Source organism: Balaenoptera borealis, assembly GCF_965194805.1.
Source record: "Balaenoptera borealis genome assembly, chromosome: 19".
In the NCBI taxonomy this organism is placed as follows: domain Eukaryota; kingdom Metazoa; phylum Chordata; class Mammalia; order Artiodactyla; family Balaenopteridae; genus Balaenoptera; species Balaenoptera borealis.
In genome coordinates this window covers 20,272,841-20,298,385 of record NC_138878.1, presented here as the reverse complement: position 1 = coordinate 20,298,385, position 25,545 = coordinate 20,272,841, and the positions used below count along the sequence as shown (strand labels likewise).

The following is a 25,545-nucleotide window of genomic DNA, read 5'->3' as shown; positions in this document are numbered from 1 at the left end:
AATCTATAAGCATTTTTCCACACCATTCCTTTTCAGATGAGGAAACTGAGTTTTTAAAGAAGTTCAGGGATCCCTCAAAGTACAATGGCTCAGCTTAGACCTCTGCTCCCATAGGACTTTAAGGGCTGCCAGCTGCCCACAGCTCAGGGCTCCCTGCAAAATCTCGAAGGCCGGCTACTCACTGCTTGTGCAGGGATGACGCCCAGCGTCTGGCTGTAATTACGGGAAAACATCCATAAAGAGTTCCTGGGCTCCAAATGGATTTGACACAGTGGCCCTTTAAATCAAACTCTTAGCATGATTATCTTTATTTCTCTTTAGTAGTTTTTCTAAGTAAGCCATGCCTTTAGAGGCACCTAATACAAAGTGACAACCTTCGCCGTTTTCCAAAGCACCGATGGACTGGTGTAGAGAGAGTCCATTGTCACCATGGTAATTACCGCACAATACCTGATGGCCAATGGACAGTCAGGAGGCGCAGGCAGCAGCTGAATCCGGCATTGTCCGGGCCCGATAAAAAGATTAGAAGCCCTGAAAAGCCGGGGAGCGGGATCTCACAGCTCTTTTGCTGGGCCCTGAAAGGCCCATTGTGCTGTCACCATAAATTCTGGGTTCCCCGGGCACTTGACAACTGAAGCCAGTGACAATAGAATTCTTGTGTCCAACAAAACACTCCTTGTCCAGTGTCAGTCTTATCAGCCGCATTTACAAATGTCTTTCGTTGTACCCAAATAATTCCCTATTAGAAGGGCTATTGGGAGCAGAACTAAATAAATATTCACAGCCTTTGTAATATCTTTGGGAAATGAATAAACAAACAGTCATCTAGCATATGAGCAAACCTCCTGCTACTCTACATTTTATCCCTATTTCTCGCCTAAATGATGGAGTTTCGCTTTCTCCCCTTTAACATATTAACACTTGCAATACTGGGAGCTCCAGTTTTATTTGTCACCCACTACATATCCCCAATATATATAGCCTTGGTGCCTGTACGTGCATTTTTCTTTTAATTAATCTTCCCAGCAGCACTGGGCGGGGCTTGTTTTATTCTGTTCCTACCTCCTAAAAGAGAAGGGAATTAAACCTCAGAGAAGTTAAATAACTTGCCCAAGATAACAAAGCTAATTAGCAGCAGAATGGGAATGCAAATCTAAATTTCCCATGCTCCCAAAGATCTGCCTTCCCACTTTGCCATGATGATTTCTCTACTGAATAATAAAGGAATTCAACATCAGAAAAGGGGGGAAAAGCTAAACACATCCTCTATAAAAATCTGGATAAAAAAGGAATTCAACATCAGAAAAGGGGGAAAAGCTAAACACATCCACTATAAAAATCACACACACACTTAAGTCTATTTATATTGTTATAGAACCCAGGAACACTTAGAATCGAAGGAAAATAAAAAGCCTTTCTTCAAGAGAGTATATTTTATTTTTGCCCTAAAATAGCAGCAATTTTACTTTTTATTTATTTATTTTTTTGGTGGGAGGCGGGTAAGGAGGAGGCGGCAAGCAAATAAAAATAAATATAACCCAACTTCAGGAGAATTTCTGGGATATCTACTGGGTCATTTGGAAAACTTTCAGAAAGAATTGCTGGAGTCAACAAAGCAAGTAGGGCACACACAATCACATCTGTTCTGGAACAGTATTTACCTCTGCCATAGTTTATTTAGCTTATTTGTCTCCTTGCCGTGAATGAACAAATAGCTCAACATTTGACAGTAACGCACAGGACAAGACAGAAACTTCCTTCTGGTAGGAGCCACCTACTTCTTAGAAGGACAGCAATCTTTACGTAAAGAATTCGAGAATATTTAAACTCTAAATGGTTCCCTATCAGGTCAGGAAATGCCCGCACTGGACGACGGAGCTCACGCATTTCTCGCTTGTCTGTCCTGGCCTCACCTCCTGCCCAGCTAAGACCTGCTGTTCCCTGAGCCCGGCAGGCTAAGCAACTCTGCTCCTCCCTGCACATACTGTTCCCTCAGCTGAATTCTCCTCCCGTTCACTGCTGGTGTAACTGTGCTGGGACTTTACCCTGCTCCCTGTGGTGGACTCGAGGGCTTCCAGATTCCGTCAGAACTCCATATTACGTCTTGATTTCTCCCACGGGTAGAGTTCTTTGTTATTATGGCTGTCTGCCCCTTCCAACATTGCATCCAAGGAAGCTTTGAGCTCCTTGAAGACAGAAATCACATCTTATACTCATTTTTGTCTGGCCTGGGTCAGCCTGCTCACCCTCTAAAGGGCTTGGCCTATTGGAGAAATAGACAAATGGTAGAGGTGAAACAGAGAACCACCATAAAACTGTATTTGTAAAATTTTGAAACACTGAAAGTCTATTGCCTTTTTATCTACTTGATGTCAAATGACAGATAAAATTCGTAATTTTTTCAAAGGGGTATAATAATATACTCACTTGGCCCATATTATTCAGCCTTGATAAAAGTAATATGGAGCTGTCCGCTTTGTTTTTTAAAATAGTTAAGATCGGTAAAATAGACTATCATTTTGTAAGCAACTGGCTATTAACAAGACTGGGTAACCAATAGGTACTTCCTGAGTGACTGACAGTAAATCCATGTGTTTGTACATGTACTGAGTTTGAAAAAGTGTGATCGATATTTCCCAAATACCTCTGATGCCAAGTGAAGCATTTAATCATCTTTGAGGACTTAAGGGCATGATTATAGTCACGTACATGTGATGCTAACTCTTTCAGCTCTTCAACACCCCCAGGAGCTGTGTGTCATGTAGACACAACTTAATCCAAACAGGTGAGATGATTTCTAACATTTACTGAGAGTTTGCAATGTGCCAGGTCCTGGGCTAAGTCCTTTCCTATAATATATAATTTAATCCTATAACAATCTGATACATCAAGTACTATGATTAGATTTCATAACTAAGAAATTGAGGCACAGAAATGTTGAATAAAGTTGCCCTCATTCACAAAGCCACTAAACGGGGAAGCCAGGACACAGGCAGCTTGAATCTATAGCAATTCATCCAACAGCTACACTCAACTATTTTCTCCAGACATAAATTAGGGCACTGATTTAGGGAAATAGTCCAATGATTAAAAAAAAAAAAAAGATCAAGGAATGCATCACTTTACCAGGCCAGAGAGAGACAGAGAGAGAGGGAGAGGGAGAGAGGAAGAGAGAGAAAGAGAGAGAGAGAGAGAGCAAACATTGATGAAGCACCACCCCCAAATGAAATGATAACAGCAAAGACCTCTGACTATGACCCAAGGCCTGAAACAGTATCTCTAGTGTTTCATCAAATCTGAGCAACTTCCCTACAACCAAGAAAGCTACTTATTTGCAACTCTTCATATTCACAAAGTCAGGGGAGTATTTACACACACACACACACACGCACGCACGCACACACACACTGCAGACTTAATGCTATGTGTTAGAAATAGTCACGGCCTCCTACTATCTTCTCATAGTAAAAAGAGTAAGCTGCACTGGCCATAGCAATGAGACTGATTTATGATATAATAGGAGGGGGTTCTCTCTGAGGCCATTACACTCTGAAAGCAACAGGCTTCTCAAAATTACGTGGGACTGTCCTTTTGCAATGTGAAATTAAATTAAGAAAAAGAAAATGTCATTTTGTTATTTATCTCTTCTTAGACACTTACTCTGAAGATACAAGCTGTACAAATTCAAATTGTCTACAAGCTCCACAAGGGCAAGAAGCATGAATGTTTTCTTGCTTACTGTAAATCAGGTGGAGAGAGGCACAAACTAATGCTCCCAAATAGCTTCTGAACAAATGATCCAGTATGAGTCCCTAATACCAAAGTCCCACCTGTGTACAGGCGCCAATGAAGGCCCACACTAGGTGGTGGCTTGAAATTTTCTCCAGGAACAAATATGAATTTGGCCATAGAGAGGCTGATGCGAGCCAGCAAGCGAGTCTAGCAGGCGCTCTGCATCCTTATCACACCTCATTAGGTACACTGGATTCATTCAGGTTCAGCAGGGGAAGTGGGCCATTAAAATGTTTCAGGTATAGTTTGCTGCACTTTATTGGTGGAATAGTATTCTCTACTTGTGTGAACCAATTTTGACATTCTTAAAGATCTTGGGAAAAACCACATGCCAATGTCAAGAATCTAATATCCTCGTAGGAAGCTTTATCTAGGCTGTTCCCCCTGGACTCTCCTCCCAGGCAGATGTACACACCCACACCCACCCCCCACACACACACCCACACACCCACACCCACACACACCATCATCCCTTTCTTTCTTTTCATCTTTTAAAAAAATTTTCAAATGATTACAAGTGAAGTCCATTTTTACCAATTTCAATGATAAGAACGGAAAATGAAGAGAAAAGTGGCATTGTCCACAGTTGTGTAGAGTTGGGTCATCTTATTAGACTGGGTTTGGATCATTAGTGTGGAAGTGACAGGCAAATGGTCCTATTTGTACTCAAATCAGAAGCTCTGTGAGGTCCTCCACTGCAATATCCACTTATTAAATCTCTGTCTTAAGGCTTCAGCCAAGAAAACCAGGCTGAATTTTGAAACAGGTTTTCAAAATTCAGCCTGGGCTGGATATCTGGCTTTGATATCTGGGCTTTGATATCTGTAGCTGTGTGAAACTGTAAGTGTGTAAGTTACACACACACACTATTAACATGTTGATCACTTATTTCTTAAAATATTTAAACCACATTCCTTATCCAGCAACTTATACAAAATTTTGACCCTGGGGACTGGGCTGGACTTGATGGTCAGTAAGGTCCTTTCCTATTCTGAGTCTACAGAATTCTGTAATTGAAAAAATCAGTTCCCCAGCTAAAAGCAGCCCAACTCCTTCCAGCAGGGTTCTGACCACAGTTGGGAAAATAGTGAGCTAGAAGATCTCTAGGATCTTTCCCTCTCTAATAGTCATTATGAGTTTGTGTTTTCATGGGGCAAACCTGGTATCATGATGAAGCCATCTTTAAGAGGACACTGCCTGTGCAGGAGATCATGAGGGCAAGCAAAGTCTTCCTTTAGCTCTTGGGGAGACGTGTAAACACAGCCAGGTTTCACGGTCCCTGACAAGATGGTCTGGTCACCTTGCAGAAAGCCAGAAGACCCTGTCCAGGAGCCAAACCAGGTGGGCGTGTCACCCAGCAAGCAGGAAGAGAGCAGGGGGCCACACTGTGGATTAGACAGACCCTGGCAGGAAATGCAGCCTCTGCTGGGATGTGAACTCAGAGTCCTGCCTGTTCCCAATATGGGGCTTGACTCCTCACCGGCTCCGTGACTTAGGACTGTTTCCTTACCTGTAAAACGGGCACTACAACACCCCACAGAGCCCCTGGTGGTGAGGACAAATGAGATAATACATGTAAAGTATACTACTGTTTCCGGCACAAATTAATTGTTCACCAAATATTCGTCAACATCATCATGATAAAAAATGTATCACTTTTCTGTTATACAGACTCTATATAAAGACATACAAAAAATAGTGCAATGCCTGACACAATAGGGGCCCAACAAATTACTATTATTATTATTGGCATTAAATGACAATGAATCAGGAAGCAGAGAAGTACCTTTTCAATTACCTTTCAATCCTGATCTCAGCAAAGGGAATGTCTCCATTCGCAGTGATTCCTGAGCAAATCTCTCTTTTAACAGAAAAGGCACTCTCAGGCTCAGAGTAGACTCAACTATATAGTTTCCTTTTAATTTTATCTATTTGGGAGTTATCTTCTGTTTATGATAAGAGGTACTAGTTTGCCATCAATGATAATGATATAATTTTCTTTCAAAATATTTAAGGGAAGCAGAATGAGTCAAAAGAAAATATTAAGTAAATAACAGTGTGGGCGGTACCCAGATATTGTGAAGACAAACATGAATGACTGAAGGAGGGGGACACTGATCCATCACGCGGCAGTTATTTTACGGAAGGAGAGACCGAGGCCCCGAGTGGGAAGTGGGTAAGGAGCGGGGCCCACAGGGACCCTGCCTCAGACATCCCACAGTTTCTCTGCAGGATCCTCATCAATACCCAGTGTCAGATCATATGTGTGAGGGGAATGACCTTGGTTCTCTTCCAAGGGCAGAGGCAGAATGACAGGAAGAGACAAATGTCAGTCCCCACCTGGTGGTGGAGGTGAGAGCAGAGTCTAGAAATCTCCAGGAATCTAGGTCTTCCTGGAGAAGAAGCTAGGCTGAAAACTCACTGGGCACAGAACCCACCCTGCCTCTCTCTACAATTCATGTCATGCTTTTTACGCACATCCCATTTTATTCCAAAGGGAATTTAAGGCTGCCTGCAAAGACGCATATAGCACAGAAAACATATAGTATTGCTTTACATAACAAAAGTGAGAAAAGGAGAGATGACAGCATAAAATAATTTGAACCAAGGTTCACAGGCAGAGCTCTGGCTAAGAAGTCATACACTTGGCAGGGCTGCGTCACACAAAGGGACAGGAAAACACCATCAGGTGCAAGACCACATGCCCATGAAGGGAGAACTGGTCCTCAGTTAGATCACAGCCATTCCAGATACTGATGCCAGACAGTTATTTATCCCATTGGTTCTCACACAGATGACCCTGCCTTAGGCAACGAGCAATATACTGAGAGTAAACATAATGGAACTAGAATTATTTGGCAGCGCCGGCACATGGAGGACACTCAGAGTCTCTAGCAGGTAAGGGAAGGAGGGGGTTGGGGGAGGATGCAGGCAGCATCTTTCTCGCAGGAGGACTTGAGAGCCAGTCCATCCTCCACACACTGCTACGTGCTCACTCTACACCACGAGTCTGCTTGTGCCACTCCTGATTTCAAAGCATCGGATGTCTCCTTGGGTTGGCCTCTTCTGTTTTTAACAACGAGCAAGCCTGCTTTGTTCTAGGTCCTGTGCTTACATGGATCGTCACATTAATTTGAAAATGGAGAAACATAAAACAGAGAGGCTGAGTTAATGTACCCCAGTCTCCCAGCTTATAAGGCTTCAAACCCAGGCAATCTGACTCCAGGGCTTCCATACTCACCTCACCCTGACCCCCAGGGAAGGCCCTTCATGACCGAGCTGAGCCGGCCTTCAGCTTCACCTGGGGCAGCTCCTTCCAGGAACTGATCTTTTTTTGCTCAACTTACTGTATGATCTCACTCTTCCCTACCTTTGCTCCCGCTTTTGCCTTACACAGAATGCATTTTCATCTTTTCATCTTTATAAACTTCTTGTTCCCCAAGGCCCTAACAAAATGATTGCCTTCTGATAGTTCACCTTCCTTTCCCGACTTTGCACCCACAGCTCTTCACAGCATCGTCCCTACCACCCATTCAACCTGTCCATCAGTGTTTGTTGAGTATCTACTATGTGCCAGATCCTGCTCAAGACCCTAGAGTACAAACATCACAGCTGCTATTTCTGCAGAGCTTTCACCCAGTGGCAGAGTTAGGAAGTGAACAGAAAAATAAACAGCAAACAATTAGTGATGAATGACACAGAAAATTTAAAATGGTTTTAATCTTAGGATCCCTTTAAATCAGCTGTGATGCTCAATCAGTATTTGATGGAATGAGAGGCAATACCTACTGCTTACAATCTTTATCAGCCATTCTGGCCTTAGGTCCTAGGATACCTCATTGTTTTAGGGAATAATTACATTTGTCTGCCACCCCCAGTCCCTGTGAGATTAATGAAGAGTGGAAGCTCTGTTGTCTGCATTAATTATAGCTCCTATAGCACCCACTGCATGATTATCTGCATTTGCTACAAAACTTAAACACGGAGACGCAGACTTGAAGTTTGAGGGACATCAGAAATCACGGGATGTAAGGGCAAAATGGAAACTCAGTGGTGATCTAATCCAGTGATTCTATTAATTGTGTTTAGCAGAGACTGGGTAATTCCCAGATACCCCAAAGGCTACTGCAGGCTATGGTGGGTGAGGGCAGTATGGGTGGAGGGTTCTGGGATCCCCACATCTTTCTCCTTTCTTCTATTTAATTCACACAGGCTCTGTTTTGTCCATTTTATACATAGCAGGGTTGGGAGTAAGATTTTATTCACAAAAATCTGCATGAAATTCACAGAATCAAGAGGGAAAAAATAGAAATAATGAATCCAGGAGTTAAATGACTCCTTGGAATTTTTACAGAACCTCATGCTGAGTGGATGTGCATGTTTAGATAGGGACAGATGTACACAACAACAGACAGATGACTAGACAGAGAGAACACATATGTGAACAGGTGACATATTACATAGGAAGTGGGGGTGGGCACAAGGGAGTGGAAAGAGGAGGGTATTACAACAGTAATGGGATGTACACTGAAGGGAGGGAGAGGTCTTCCTGGCCCCACTGTTCCCTCACTAGAACACTGCCTTCTCCACAGCTCTCACCATTCATTCATTTATTCTGTCTTTCACTGATTCAATAATTACATATTGAGTAGTTCTATGTGCCAGTTTCTTTGCAGAGATAAACACACAGAATTGGGGGCCAAGTTAAGGTGAGACAGAAAGGTAGGGGGAGGGAAGGAGGATGGAAGGAAGGATGGATCTGATAACTGCAAGGTGAGTGGGGGTCCTGACATTCCCTGCCTTCCCTCTCATGCCCGACACACGGGGACAAATGGCTTATCCAAAGCAAACACAGAGTTACAGAGGAGGCAGGCGGGTGAGAAGAATGAAGAGAGCTCCCCAAATAAGACACGACGAAAGGAAAGGAGAGGAAAGATGACAGCATGCTTGGATCTATTAGACTGTCTATTTTTAGTGGCCTAAGGAAGATCCTCTCCAGTGACCTTGCCAAATTACGACACAAACAGAATTAGTGAAAGCGCTCCCAACCTTCTCTTCCAAGTCAGCTCGTCACCAGATCACTTCTGCAGCCTCATCCCCTAAAGCCCCATAACTTCCTCTAAGGACTAATCCTTACAGGTTTTTGACCTGAACGTGAGCAGGTGGATTTACTTCAACCGTTTTCTGCCTTTCTGATTGTTTTTCCTGAAGAAGTTTAAAGACCAGGTTAGCTTTCCTAAGTACTTAGCTTTCAATGTTTATTGCTTTGGTTGTTTTGCCTGCCAGTTAAATGCTACCCATTTTCAGAAATGAGGAAAATGCTCCTGGCAATTAGGAAAGATGCTTGCTTTTAAAGGCATCTTAACTATCTGAATTATTAAAAATAGAAAAAGGACCAAAAAAATTCTGGTATTGACCAATTCTAGGCTTCTCTATGCATGTTTCAAGTGTTCTTTTTTTTTTTTTTTCATTAAGGAAACAGAGCATTTGAGCTTTAACAAGCTGGTGGATATGGAATAACTGACTTGAAGTACAGCACCTTCTAGGTATTGCAAATCTTTTCTAATCCCGTTTTATTTCACCCAGATTCCCAATAAGAATTACGTCTTTCTATTCACATAAAGCCAAAATTGCCTTCTTGTAATAGGAAAATTTTTAAGTAAGGCACAGTATACACCCTGCATGAAATAGCAGTCCTTCCCCAAAGCTGAAATTATGTGAATTGTAAAGCAATGTGGAAGAACATGTTGGGCTATTTCAATGTGGTTCATTATGAAACACAGTCTTTACTCCAATTATGATGATGTAAAAATATTCCTGACTAAGTTGAGTACTGGAAGGGAGGAGAAAAATAAGGACAATTTATGAGTCAGAGTGAATGAACCATGGGTGTTTTTTTTCCTCTCTTCCTCATTTCTTTATAATTTTTAAAAATATTATCTGTCCTAGACATAAATTTGTAATTTTGTAGTCTCATCATGCAACTCGAAGTGTCTCTCTTGAAAGGAAGGTATGTGAGCTGGCCACACCCAAGGTGAACTAGTGGTCTAATAACTGAGATCCCTCTATCAATTTCCCATACAACCAAAAAAAAAAAAAAAACCCAAAAAAACAAAAAACCAAAAACAAAACCTATTCTGTCAAGAGGTACCAAAAGAACCAGCCAATTTATTCCAAAATAGAAACAGGAAAATAGTTTACGATACTAAATGACTGAATCATTGAAGTGTCAAATTAAATACTGATACCATCAATTTGATTCTAAAGTACCCTGTGGTATAGAAGAATCCAAGAAGGGAGGTCAGCAACTACCAAAAAGATAGCACGAGAGGATTATCCCTGGAGGCCCCCCTTCATTTCATCCAGTTCATTCATCCAACACACACCTGCTGACATCCCAGGGTGGACATGGGAATATGCTGGAGACTGGGGACAAAGGGGTGGACAAAATTAGACCTTGTGTTTAATGGGCTTGCATCATCATCTAATTTTGGCTGCTCTAACCTCACGCCTGGATAGAATTACCCAGAAGATACCTTGAGATGTGCCACCTAGCTCAGAATAAATTAGCCAGTAACAAGGAAATGTGCTGTGATCAACACAACTGGCCTGCACATCAGGGGTGCTGAGTTCAAGCTCAGACTCTGACACTGTGTGACCATGGGCAAGCCCCTTTGCTACTCAGCTTCCCCATCTAAGCAATCAGGAGGTGAGTAAGTTGAATGTCTTAGGAAACTTGAAGCTCCATTTATTCTATGAGGCAACAGACTCATTTGTACTTAGGGTTTTCAGAGACTTCAAACTAAACTATAAACAGAGACTTCAAACAATCATGTATTATATATTTGAAAGTTGCGAAGAGAGTAGATCTTAAAAGTTCTCATCACAAGAACAAAAATTTGTAACTCTGTGAGGTGATTGATGTTAATTAAGTGTGGTAATCATTTTGCAATGTATACATATATCAAATCATTATATTGTACACCTTGGACTAGTACAATGTTATATGTCAATTATATCTCAGTAAAACTGAGGGGAAAACCCTAAACTAGAAGCAGTAGAACATGGAGAAAACGTAGGTCACTCTCCTGCCCACAAAAGCAAACACCTACCCAGTAGAAAAGAAAACGAAGGAATTCAGGGAGTTGGTGACTGTAATATCCATGGGAAAGTTTTAGAGTATTATAATCCTGAGTTCAAATCCTCTGCCTTGTAATTAAATGTGTGACCTGGAGCGAATGACTCAACTCTGTAACTCTTGTCAGTTTCATCACGTGAAAAGTGGTGTGTCTCTAATGCCTAACTCACCGGGTCGCTCTGAGCAGGTAAAGAGGTGATACACTCGAGGCACTCGGCACCGCTCCAAACACACAGAGGGTGCTCAATAAATTTTACCCAAATTAAAATGATGAGTTAACAGGAATATTATATATTAGAAACTCCCACTAAGACTCCCGCTAATCTTGTTCACTTTTCTATCCCCAGCACCTGGCACAGGTCAGCCATATGGAAGGTGCTTGGTAAGTAAATAAATGTTAACTCTGATTAACTCATACTGATCGGAAACTCTGATTGACAATTATGTATATATGATTAATTAAAAATGAGAACACAGATTGGTTATTACTTTATAAATGCAGTTTGTTAGGGGGAAGTATCTTTCAAAATGCATGATAAAATGGTGTTGAAAAGGTCAGACACCGGGATACACCGACAAAACCAACATCCCATGTGGCTTCTGAGATCAGCAGAGGCAGAAGCCAAAAGGCATGAGTCAGGGACCAGTTGGAAGCATGTGCTGTCCCAGTAACTGTCCCGAATGAGCTCTTCATTCATTGAACAAACAGTTCAAAAGTTCCTTTGAGTAACTCCGTGGTGCCCTTTGGCAGAAGAGAGGCAAACAGAGCTGACACCAAGAGCAGAAAATGTAAGCACCCAGGCTTGAGAGAAGGTGCTCCAAGTAGAAAATGAAAGGAGATGGACGCAGGGAAAACAGCAAGCCCTTTAACTATTCTTCAATACAAAGCAACAGGACTGCTGTCCAAAAGCAAAATCCCAACATAGCAATGGAAAACGCCAGCCTTCATTCAGGCAGCTGCACAACACACACACACACACACACACACACACACACACACACCCCACACACCTGGATGTACATGCATCCACACACATGAATACATATATGTATCCACATGCAGAAATACACACCCCAAGGAGGTAGAAAGGACTCTAAAATAAGAGTCCACTTTGAATCACAGTGAACCAGCCGTTATGATCCATTTATTATGATGAGTAAAGGGGAACGTAGTGTCTCCCTGTAAGTAGGTCAGGCACCAATTGGTAGTCAACTCCACAGACCCAGGAAGATTTAATGAGGAGGAGACCAGACAAAGACAGAGATGGAAAGAGCGCCCCAAGTGCATGTCCCCAGGCACGACAATCTGGCAACAGGGCCCAGCCCACGCCAGTTCTCTCAAAGCTGGGCCAAAACAAACTTTCGGAAACTCCTAACATAGGATCAACAGTCCAGGCTGAGCCTTGAGCCTTGGCTCTGGCAGCAGCAACGCCCAAGCCAGAATTACAAACAAACCCTGAATCATATGGGGGTCAGGACGTGAGTAGCAGGTACAGAAATAGCGCACAGCATACAGAGAGGTATGGAGGGGACAGCTGCAACAGCGTGGGCAAGGCATAGATAAAACGGCGCTGAGCTTGTGTCCACAAAAGCCAGTTCCCTTTGCTGGGATCTCTGTGCCACTATTCCTGTCCCTCATCCAGGCTGGCCAGTGTCGCTGGCACCTTCCCCCCCGGGCTAGCAGATGGAGAGGCCAGGCGCGTTAAATCCAGTGCCTACTCACTCCACCACCATCACGAAGGTCACCGAGCAGCAGCTGGCCACCTAGAGTCTTCCTTGAGAGGCAGGATCCGGCGGTGACAATGCCATCTCCAAGGCTCCTTCCCTCCTCGATCTTAGGACACCTCCTGTGGGGACACCAGAGTCTGCAGGGCCATGAGAGGGTGCAGCCCAGCTTTGTACTGGACAGCCAGAGAGGCGGCCTCCCAGGACAGCCAGAGAGGCGGCCTCCCAGGACAGCCCAGAGAGGCGGCCTCCCAGGACAGCCCGAGAGGCGGCCCCGATCCCTGGCACTGCTGGCAGCCCTGAGAATGAGCCACTGTGGCGAGACACACACCCACTGCTAATGAGTTCTACACAGACACCAGCCGGAGAGGCGAGAGCAGGGGCTGCAGCAGAAGCAAAGACGGGGCGGGGCAGGGCCACATGGGGCCCACTTGGGCTCATAGATGCTGCCAGCATAGCAAGGAGGACCCTGAAATATTTGTCTTCCCTCCAACTAAAAAGCATCTTCTCCCCAACCCACTCCTGGCTTAATTAAAAAGAAAATGGCAGCCAAAATTTTATGGACATTTTTAAAAGGCAACTACTGTCGTCTATTACTCTCATTTCATTGTTTTATTAAAGAGCATTTTAACATAATAAAATGTAAAAAGGGACATTTTCAAAATAAAAAGACACTTGGCAACCTAATACTTGCACACTGAAGGAAAAAGAGTGTGCATAAATTTGCTTTAGAACTTTGAATACCATGTAAATTCATTTTTCACGATTTTATTTGTAGATTTGTAAAGCAGTAAAGAGAGCAGTCTCTGGAGCGAGTTGCCTGGATCTGAATTCGACCTCCGGTAGTTACTACTAACTGGACAACCTCAGACAAGCTACCTAACTTCTGTATCCCTCCATCTCCTCATCTCTAAAGTGGAGATAAAAACGGTACCTCCCTCCTAGGGTTCTTGTAAAAATTAAATAAGTTCATTCATGTAACGCACTTAGCATACAGCAGGGCCTCGATAAACGTTACCTACTTACTTTGATCATTATCATCATCATTAGTATGACCTATGTTCGGCAGTCGAACTGAACTTGGAACTTAAATGTTCAGGTTATAATGGTACATTCTTTGTGTATAATTACAGTTATGGAAAATCCAATAATATAGAGGTATGCAGACCAAAATAGAAACAACTCACTCAATGCAATTTCTCTTGCTGAAAATTCAGACTATCTAGAGAAAACAAGAAATCAAAGCTGCCAGACCTTCTCTAGCCTTTTCTCCTGCCCTCTCCCCCAAGGATCCAGAAAGGAGAATACTGCGGATGTCCAGCTACCTTTAAAATTTTTTAAAAACATTTAAAAAATATTGCATTAAATAATTGCTCCTGTTGATCACTGCATTTTGGGGCACTCAAATTTTAGACCCTGCTGAGTGACTCCCTCACTTCATCCTGGCCCTGGCCTTGGCTGGGCGGTACTGGGCAAGTCACCTGGGGACAGTAGTAGAATGTAGCTCTGCTCCAGCAGTTGTGGGCGAGGGGGCCGAGGCCCTGCGTATCTAATAAGAGCCCAGGTGATGGATGTGATGCTGCTGACGCTTGGGTCACTGAGGAAAGGAAGTAAACACCTGAGCTTCATTTTGGTGTGTCTCTTTGATGTCGTGGTCGTTTTTCAGACAACTTGGAAATTCTTTCATTATTCATGGGAACCGCTGTTGTTAAATCTGCTGCTAAGTCCTTGGACCCAGAGGCAGGGAACATTCGTTGTTTTGTTTTGTTCTAAATCAAACAAATAGAATAAAGCAAATACCCATTGACTTCTGGTGACTGCCCTTTGGGGAGTTCATTTAACTTTCTATTTCCCTTGTTCCTCTGCCTGGCTGTGGAAGCAGGGACAGGAATGTCACAAAGGACAGGATGGGGCTGTGCATCAGTTAGCACTGCAAAAACACCCAGGCTCCATAGGGAATCAGTTGCTGATACAGTAATAAAACAGCACTAGTTCGACATGCCCAAATTAACTCTTTCACTGCCCTTCAATAAAATTCCAGGGAGGAGCAAGAACGCAGGTGCTTTGGACGTAGCAACCTGGGGTCCAGGTGACGGTTCCTTCACATATTAGCTGTGTGACCTCAGGCATGTGACTTAACCTCTCTGAACCTTCTTTTTTAAAATTTAGAATGTGATCCTAATGGTGTCTACCTTATAAGATTGTTGCTGTGAGATAATTCACATAGATTTATGTGCGATGCATGAAAAATAACATTACTTTTCCTGAAGTCCAAAAAAAGCACCCAAGCAGTTGAAGATTAATAAGAAGCTCCCATGGATGTACCCTTGTGTGTAATTTTCACCTCTGTTTCCAAGTCCAACCCTGTCTCAGAATATATGTTCAGAATAGTATTTCTCTGTATAAGCCTTTCCTAATTGTTATACAGAATAATGCAAAACTTATTATGGTGATATTAAAGCATCTTCCATCCTTGGGTGGAAGAAATGGTTAATATATTTTTTATTAAAATGCATGTACCTGGAAATATCCTTTCAAAAGGAAGAAAGCACCCCTAAACACACATGCACACACACACACACACACACACACTCACACACAAAGTTTACTGTTCTCCTCCCTCACATCCTACACCCTCTAGCACAGATCCCTGTGTCCTGCACATGGTGGATCCTGGCAAACATGAGCAGACTGATTTCACAGAAGGAAAAGCTTGTGTGTCTGGTCATCTGCTCATCTCTCCACAATTTGGAGGGTGTGTACTGCCAGACTGGTCTGCCAGCCTCACTAGACTAAAAGGATGGAGAAAAGAAGACTGGAAGAAATGGCTGTCAGCCATGCCTTTAATTTTCACCAAGGTCTGGGACAGAATATCAGACAAGCTTGCTTGTCTCTGAATGAGACATAGCAACTCAGGCCGAGGATTATAAGAATCCACATGTGACAGTGGCCACTCAGCAACACCGTCCAAAAGCCCTTACCCACTCTCCTGTGGGGGAGGGGGACTCTTCATCAAATCCTACTTATGGGACCATCTGTGCCCCTGCCCATGTCAACAAGCCCCTCGGCTCTCATTCAAGCATTGTTGCAAATTTCCCTCTTCTGGACACTATTGCTCCAGGCTGTGGGCCACTGCAAAGAACCTTTCTTCCTTCAGGGATTTCTCTGTCTGAACAGGATTTATGATGATCCTTTGGCAAGGATCTTTGAATCACTGGCTTTCACAGTATAGCTAAAAGGGTATTTCAGGAGAATCTACCACTAACAAGCAATACAGCCCTGCAGATTTATCTCTTTTGATGAAACGGGCACAGCCCAATGCTCCCAGGATACTGTCCCTGGACAAGGTGCTACTGCAAAGCCAGTGTAGACCACATGGCACTGAATGGACCAGCTGTGTCCCAAATAGCTGTGTGACCTTGAGGCAGCTGTTTAACCTCTCTGAACAAGCAGTCTCATCTATAAAATGGACATGATTAGGGGACTGTCATGAAGGTTAAATTGTTGCTGTGAGATAATTCATATATATGTACTTTTGTATGATACACAAACAATAACATTACCTTTCCCAAAGTCCAAGAAAAGCACCCAAGAAGTTGAACATTAATAAGAAGCTCCACTTGTTTGTAATTTTGGATATACACTTGTTTGTAATTTTCCCCTGTTGTAGTCGAGTGCCCGGTTTGTGGTGGGGCTCAGTACACAGTACCTAATATTTTTGGTAAGGGAGGTGTGCCGGGAAAGAAGGGGCATTGACTGACTGCCTAGAGCTCTGCCTTTGAGAAAGGCTATGAGTCCCTGATCCCAGGCAGGATGAGATTAGTACTCCTGTGCCTCTGAGAATTTGCCAACAAGCTGCCTTCCCCCTGGAGGTACAGTACTTGCGTTTCAGCTAGAGGAGCACAAATCCTGCCTCACCACTCCAGCACTAGTTAAGCTCAAATTTCGTTTGTACCAATTCTAGACAATTTTCTTTGATTTATCGCCTACAAACCCCTCTTCCAATTCCTGTATCCCGGCTTGAAAGGCATGGCTGTCTTTGCTTCTTCTTTTCTCTTTTACAGGGTGATGCCGACAGACAGAAAAAGAAAACCCTCCTTCTCTGGGGCTCACTGAGCTGCTTTTCCACCTGGAGAAGCCATCAATAACCTCCATCAATGGCTCACAGACTGAAAAAACGGAGGATGGGTGGAGAAAAAAAAAAAAAAAAGAGAGAGAAGAATAGCTCCCTCTGATCCAGCCCACCCTGGGAGAGTCTGGTATTTCTAATCCTGCAGACACTTGGAAAGAGAGCTCTGGTCAACCCCATTTTTTAAGGGGCAACTAAGACTCGAGAGAGTCTAACCAATCTCCAACAGGCATCCAGGGAGTATCAGGAGCATAAATGGGACCCAGACCTGCCTGACTGCACATTCCGTACACCTTCCATAACACCACGTTACTTCTAAGTGGAAAAAAATATCCCGTAGGCTCTTATTCCTCAGCAAACACTCTATGCAAAGGTCACGAAGAAGTAAAGCCACCGGCAGGTGTAACTTCCGACTCTACCATTCCAACATATGAACACCTGAAAACCACTTAATCTCTTTAAATGTCAGTTTTCTTATCTGAGGAAAAAAATGGGTATAAGCATCTTTATTGATGATTACACAGGGGTAAAATGAGATAATGGAGCAAAGAGCCTGGCACGATACAGAAGCTCATTACATGTGTGTACTTCCTTTCTTGGCTCCAGAAGAAAATGTTTTTTTTTTACCATAAGGCACCTGTGGCAGAAAAGTGAAAATTTAATGTAAAGAGGATAATTAATAACAATGAAACTGAAGCTATTGCATAGGCTAATTATACATGTGGTACTCAAATGCAAAAACACAATGGCAACTGAGAAAAGAAAGGAAAAATAAAATTAGTAAATGCTACGTCTCACCCACACAGTATCCTAACAAGTTTCTTGCAGTCAAGACAATGAAAAAGTGAATTATGAGGTACCTTAAAAGGAACTGTACAGGTTTTTACAATCAACACAACAAGCTTAAAGGAGGAAATCCTTTTAAATTAAATATTAAGTCATTAGACAGCTATAGAACTCAGCAATATCAAGCTTCCCACATATTTGATGGGACAGATAAAACAGCTTTAACATTATATAGTTCACTCTTCTATTCATCTTCAAGACTTTGCAGCATCGTACCTCTTCCTATCAAGGATAAAGCCTACTCTTCTTAAATATTTTCACTTCAATTTATGTTGGCCAGACATGCATCTGTACGTTCTCTGTGTGCTTAACACCCGTGTCCACATCGTTCACAGGTATGGAAACACAGAGACATTTAGTTCAAGTGTTTCTGAAGCAGAAGGTGGCAATTATGTTGATCCTCTGATTCTCGGACTATAATCACTTGCTTGAGAAACTCCCACCCCCCGGAGATGCATTATCACTGAAAACAAATTATGGCGTCGTCTGTTCATTCTTCTGGAAATCTCTTCCATGTCTATCCCTAGATATAAATATAGATATATATTCCGACAATATATAAAAGTCAAAGGAATCTCCGCAACACTGAGAGTGAAATCAAGGGAACTAAATCTGTGATGGTGTTTGTCTACAAGACTTCACAGTGTCTTGCCCTCACTCTGCTGTTTCCATGTGTAGAAAAACAATTCACAGACCCCTGCTACGGAGTAAATATGAATATATTTATTGAGCTCAAAACCTCTGCCTTCTGCTTGAGACATGTGATACATCAGTGTTCCTGGTGGCAGCAGGAGCATTTAATATATCAGTGGGGATAGAATACCTTCAGTATTAGCATCAGCAAAAGCACTGCAGTTGTCCCTTGGTATCTGAGGGGGACTGGTTCCAGGAACCCTACCTGCGGATACCAAAATCCATGGATGCTCAAGTCCCTTATATAAAATGGTGCAGATTTTGCATATAATCTACACACACCCTTCTATATACTTTAAATCATCTCTAGATTACTTATAATACCTAATATAATGTAAATGCTATGTAAATAGTTGCTGGCATGCAGCAAATTCAAGTTTTGCTTTCTGGAACTTTCTGGAATTTTTTTCCAAGTATTTTTGATCTGCAGTTGTTTGAATCCGTGAATGCAGTGGATACAGAGGGCTAGCTGTGTTTCATATTATGCTATTACCCTAATAAAGGGATAGAGAGTCCCCAGAGGAAACCATGGACTCTCCCACTGAAGTACAGTTGTAAAAAATCCCCTGTCACACTGGAAGAAACAGATATTTTCTTCAAGAACTTCCCAGAAACTTTATAGGATGGTGTTATCAGTCTCAAAACGTAAAGAATTCTAATCTAACAGACATTTTGATGAACAAGCTGTCAAGCATTTGTCAGCTGCTGCTTCCTGCTGTACTTTGCACTAGAGATCATGAGGTAGGTAAGCAGTGAATGCTCCTGTGGTGGGATCCTAGAATCAGCCACTCAGAGGGAGTTCAGAGCCTCTTAGCACAGGGGAGAAAACTGAAGGAACAAAGCAAAACTATCAGTAATACCATTTGAGGAATCGGTGGCAGAGGCTAAATGAGAAGGCTCTGTGGCAGAAGCCCAGGGCTTCTGACTGCCTAATCACAAGCAAAGGGTTATCCAGCCACTCTTTGTCTCCAAAACTTAACAACAGTTTCAAAATGAACACCCATATGTGTATAAAAAGTGATATCACCCCATTCCAGCACGCCTGCATTTATTCCTAAACTAGGAGTGGTCTGAGTCATGAGAAGTTACAGAAGTAGCCAGCCTCATGAATTCTGATAAAGCCTTTCACGTGCAGGGGCATGGTGAATTCATTCAGGTAGGCACTATGACTGAGCATGCTCTGTTTCTGTTTTTGTTTTTTTTTAAATCTTGAGAAAGATTATATTTCAAAGTTACAGTAATCAAAATAGTATTACTCTATTTTTGAGTAAATTTAAATTTAGACTTACCCTAACTAGTCACTAACCCTTCTTTTCTTAGTTCTGCGTTTTGTTTCTTTTACTTTTTTTTTTTTTAACATCTGTATTGGAGTATAAGCATGCTCTGTTTACTAGGTGCTGGGGATACAATGGCATGTACGATAGGTCTCTTCACTATTGTGTACGAAGTGTACACTATTGTGTACGAAGTCTACAATCTAAGTAGTGATCACTAATAGATAACCAGGAGGAAGGAACAGCTGCTATAGGAAGAGTTGCTCAGGAATAGCCTCTCCAACAGATTTATTGAAGGCTGGGAAGCCTTGAAGGACAGGGAAGAGTTAACGATGGGAAAAAAACAGTATTTTTAAGTATGGCAATTTTTTTCCTACCGTGGTTTTTTTTGGATTTTATCATAGAGAAAACACTGATTTTTTTTACCCCCTCCCCAAGATGTTTTCTGAAAAGCATTTATACATATATTTATATATATGCTTTTACTTTGATTTGTGTTATGAAATGTATCTTACTCTGTGTGTGTATGTGTGTCTTTCCCAATCAGCATTCAGCTGTGAGTCTTCCAGACTCTGTGATTATGTTTTGATGCTTAAACTCCTTAGCATGGCCTGAAAATGGAAACCCTTTTACAGCCTGCCATCTCTTACGTTTCTTGATTCAACTGAGCCCTGTGCCTTGCAAAGTGCATGGTCCAGTCACACCAGATCAATTTCATCCCTTCAACATGCCAGGTATGTTTATGCTTCTGTCATTTGCACAACACATGCTCCTGGAGGTCCCAAAATGAACTTCTTTCCCTTTTCCACAGGGCAAATTATGTCTCAGTCTTTAAAATCCATCTCTTTTCTCCAGCTTTCTCTGCCTGACTCATCAAGTGGAATTAAATGATCAATCTCCTGGAAACCTTTCTTTCCTTTGTATAATTCTCGACTCAATTATCAATTGAGATTATCAATTCAGTTCTTAGGTTTTATTTATTGATATTTTTAAATTACCAGATAATGCATACTCAGTGTCAAAATTTTGAGAAATAAAATGTATAAATGAGAAAATAAACATTTCCTTCCACTATTTTCCCCTATTTTTAAACACAATTGAGATCTTTCTTCTACTGCACCTGACCTCACCACTGCTAAACATTCTTCGGGAACCCTCTTTTAACAGTAGTGTAATTGCCTGTCAGGATGGACAACAAATTATATAACCATTCAACCTCCTACTGTTGGGCTATTCAGTAGTTTTAATTTTTTCTTATTATAAGTAACAATGCAGCAAACTTAATTGTGCATTAATCTCTGTCCATATACCTGTGTATTCTCCTAGGAGGGATGCTTACAAGTAAAACTGCTGGGACAAGAGAGGTGATATTTTAAAGCTCTATGTATATATTGCAGATTATTCTCCAGAAAAGATGTTTTAATTAACACACCCACCAGTAGGGTGGAAATGGCCATTACACTCCTCTGTCCCGTCATGGTAGCAACTGCTCCACCCATATATTTTTGTAAAAGGTGTAAATGCATAGTTGCTTCAATTTCTCTTTCTTTGAATAGCAACACAGTTGAATTTTTCATATGTTTGTGTGTATGTGTGTGTGTGTGTGTATGTGTGTGTACAGTCACACATACAATTCTGGGAACTGTATGACTAGGTCTTTCCCCTCTTTTCCATTGGGGTGATGGTATTTTTTTCTTATCCACTTGCAAGAGCTCTTTATTCAAATATTAAAATACTTCTTTAGCTCATAATAGTTTTGAGTATGTCCCAGATTTGCTCTTTAGTCATAATTTTGCTTATGATATTTTTTTAAATAAATTTATTTATTTATTTATTATTTATTTTTGGCTGCGTTGGGTCTTCGTTGCTGCGTGCAGGCTTTCTCTAGTTGTGGCGAGCAGGGTCTACTCTTCGTTGCGGTGCGCGGGCTTCTCATTGCGGTGGCTTCTCTTGTTGCGGAGCGCGGGCTCTAGGCGCACAGGCTTCAGTAGTTGTGGCACGCGGGCTCAGTAGTTGTGGCTTGTGGGCTCTAGAGCGCAGGCTCAATAGTTGTGGCTCACAGGCTTAGTTGCTCCGCGGCCTGTGGGATCTTCCTGGACCAGAGCTCAAACCCGCGTTCCCTGCATTGGCAGGCAGATTCTTAACCACTGCGCCACCAGGGAAGTCTGCTTATGATGTTTTTGATGTACAAAAGTTGGCAGTTTAATTTGTCCATTCTTTGTGATTTTTTTTTTTTCCTTCATGGTTGTTTCTTCGCATGCCTGGCCCCCGGATGTACCATGACCTCCATTAGGACAGGTGTCCTACTTTATTCATCTTTGTATCTCCAGCACTTTATGGAATGGCAGAGCCCGGGATATAATCTTTCCTCCATAAATCCTTGCCAGATAGAATTGTATTGTATTTTCTTAGTAAAACTCATCTCTCAAATGATTTGCTTTTATATATGAAAATGCACATATATATAATTTTTATATATTGAATATATTTCATATTGGATAATACTGCAAATACACACCTCTCTGTATTCACTATTCTATTATTTCTCTTAAATACTTAAACTGATCCATCAAACTACATATCCTAAAAATTGATATGAAAATTTAATGGTATTGCAAAGATGAGCCACTCAGTATAATAGTAATGCTAGGATGGGTCACACAAGATAGGTAGGGAGAGTGTCTGCTATCGATTGCAATACAATAGAGCCGATCAAAATGGTGGATGACTTTGTCTATCAGAGTAGAATGTTATCTGCTAGATCAAAACCCAGAACATCCCAAAGGGACCCTGGGCATTTTTTTTTTTTTTTTTTTTTTGTATTCTCCAAACCATAAAGGCATCGTATCACTCAAAAATCTTCACTCTGAATATATTCTGAAATAAAACTTGACTTCAAATAGCTGTATAGTTTACTAATGTGTTCTGAAATCAATTTGTGTTGAAAACGTAGATGTGACTTGTAGTGTGAACACAGAATGGGTTCAAGGAAATGTCACACAAAGTCCATGCAGCATTCCCGACAGGGAGGGGAACAAAGGAGAGAGAGGTGCTGATGACCCGCTCTGGTCCACGCACCACGCCCAGCACTTGCCCAGTGTCGCTGCTTCCCATCTCAGTGGGAGTTCACCTAACAGTCTCTCCCCTTCCCACGTGGACGAGGTCCCACTCAGAGGCTGTGGACAGGAGATCCCCACCCCCTGGAGGAAACCACAGGGCTGCCTGTCCACCCACATCCTTTTCAAGAAGGCTCAGCTTCCTGGGCCATGCCAGCTTAAATTCCTTCCAGTGGCACCCTGACATCTGGCCAGGTTCCCAGCTCCACTGTCTGCCCAGGTGACAGCTAGGAACCTCACCCTTTAGCAGGTAATAGCTGTGTAGAAAGGAAGAGGCAGGGACATAGGCCTCACCCAGGGCGCTATGCTGCCAATAGGACTGTGTAGACCAGTGAGCCCCTCATCATAAGAGGGGGAAGGGAAGAGTTGGCTAGAAAAAAGTGCTAGGCAGTGTCTGAGCACAGGTGAGGAGCATGCAAACCATACCACCGGGGACAGTCACAGAAGCCGGACTGGACCTGACATTCTGCTTTCCCCCAACATCCGCACCCAAATCATGGCTCTGCTCCTTCTTGCCTCAGCCTTAATGTGAAATGAAAAGCCCAGATTTAACTGAATTTCAGGAAAAAGAAGCCCTCTGGGGAGAAAGAATTATTTGATAATAAACTTCTAGCATCATCTTCTTATATCCATTCATTTAGTCATTTATTCATCCATCCATTCATTCAAAGCTTAACACCCAATTAAAGGCAGGATGCACAGTGGATAACAGAATGGATTTTAGCATCAGGAGGGTCTGAGTTTAGTCTAGAGTCAACCCACCATCAGCTTGGAAGTTTTGGACAGGCCGCTTAACTGTGGTAAACCTCATTTCCTTCACCTACCACACAGGATAGGGGCACTGCAGGGGGATCAAATGAGAAGGCACACAAGGGGCACACGTAGTAGAGCATGGCCCATAGTAAGTGTTCCTTAAACAGGAGATACTTTTTTAATAGGAAAGAACACCGTATATTTGTAGTGAATGTGTCTCCCATGAGCACTGTTCCAAATGACTTGATCCTGAAAAACAGCTCTGTGAGATCTTACTTTTTCTATTTTGACAAGTAATACACTGAAGCCCCAAAACTTTGAGTGTCTCGCTTGAATTACCCAGCAGCTACTTTTCAGATTTGGAGTTTGTGTCCAGTTTTGTCTCACTGCCAAGCCTGTGCTTTTTCCAAGGTACGAGGCTGCCTGGTTCAAATCTAGGCAGTGAGATGAAGGAAGAGTGAGAAACAGTCTTTCCTCACTTCCTAGTGAGAGAGGACATGGGAACCAATCACAACCAATGATTATGCCCAACATGGTAAGTTTCATACTGAGCCTGAGCAGCACAGGAGCGCTGGCTGACCTCATGAGGTGATTGATGTCAGGGGGTCACACTGGTCCTGACTCATTTGATAAATTGGGTCTTAAAAGCTGAGAAGAGTGTGTCTAAATGGCAAGAATGGTAAAGGCTGGCTGATAGGTGAAAGGCATTCCAGGAGAATGGAAAACCTGTATCATACCTTTCCCATTCAGACCATACTGGCACCCAAATTGTAGCTGAGGCAGGCTTCTCTTTATACAGATGTTCTCACAAATCAATGGCTAGGGGATGATAGAATTGGCATGTCAACATCCTGCAACCCCTTACAAAGGATCTAGGCACTGGCATCAATGGTGGCTAGCATCACAAAAAGAGAAATTACAGACATTATGTGCCTCCTGGGGGAAATACACACCACCACCTAGGAAGTAGTCTTAACAATGAATAAAATAAACACAAAAATTGAATCTGAATCTGGTTAAGACTCTCATCCAAGATCCAATTTTCAGAAGATTGAGAGGACTGAGGGAAACTCTACAGCAATGGTTCTCAATTGGAGGCAATTTTAGCCCCAAGGTGCATTTGGCAGTGTCTGGAGATGTTTTTGGTTGTCACAACTGGCAAGTAGATGCTATTGGCATCTAGTGAGTAGAGCCCAGGGACGCTGCTAAACATCCTATAACGCATAGGACAACCCCCACAGGAAAGATTATCCTGCTCAAAATGTCAGTAATGCTGAGGCTGAGAAACCCTGTATTATAGGATTATTCCATTTCTTCATTGACAGGGAGTGATGGAAGCACTTACAGATTAAAATAAACTGGAAAGGACTACGTAAAGATAAAAAAAGAAAAACAGGCAAAATTAAATTATAGTGTCTGGAGATGCTCACATTGGCAATGAGAAGGTGATCACCATACAGGTCAGAAAAGTGGTCACGCTTATGCGGAGGGAATGTCCTGCATGTTTCTCCCTCCTCACAGGGATGGTGGCTTAGAGGTGCTCACCTTGGAACAATGCACTTAGCTGCACAATTGTCTTTGTGTTTTCTGTATTATATCTAACAAGAACAGAGTTTAACATTATATATATATTTTTTAAATTATTTATTTATTTATTTATTTATGGCTGCGTTGGGTCTTCGTTTCTGTGCGAGGGCTTTCTCCAGTTGCGGCAAGTGGGGGCCACTCTTCATCGCGGTGCGCGGGCCTCTCACTATCGCGGCCTGTTTTGTTGCGGAGCACAGGCTCCAGACGCGCAGGCTCAGTAATTGTGGCTCACGGGCCCAGTTGCTCCGCGGCATGTGGGATCTTCCCAGACCAGGGCTCGAACCCGTGTCCCCTGCATTGGCAGGCAGATTCTCAACCACTGCGCCACCGGGGAAGCCCTTAACATTATATTAAGAACAAAAAAGAAAACCTTTCTTTTCTCACTTTGGCTAGGAGTTAATTAGCTTATAGCTACAGGCTTTAAAAAAATCACTGATTCATCCAAGTGCATAATTTCTTTTTCCATGTTTCCATAATTTCGTTTTCCATGTT

The 25,545-nt window shown here is 42.5% G+C and overlaps 1 protein-coding gene and 1 long non-coding RNA gene across 2 annotated transcripts in view; one reads left to right on the top strand and one right to left on the bottom strand.

Moving 5' to 3' along the window:
• CDH11 (cadherin 11) overlaps positions 1 to 25,545 on the bottom strand; it is a 149,874-nt gene that overhangs the window by 92,399 nt on the left and 31,930 nt on the right. The gene's annotated exons all lie outside the window — the stretch shown is intronic.
• On the top strand, positions 1,287 to 24,492 carry LOC309617207. The gene is made up of 2 exons (XR_014237793.1): positions 1,287 to 13,585; positions 14,697 to 24,492. It is a non-coding gene; the product is annotated as an uncharacterized lncRNA (long non-coding RNA).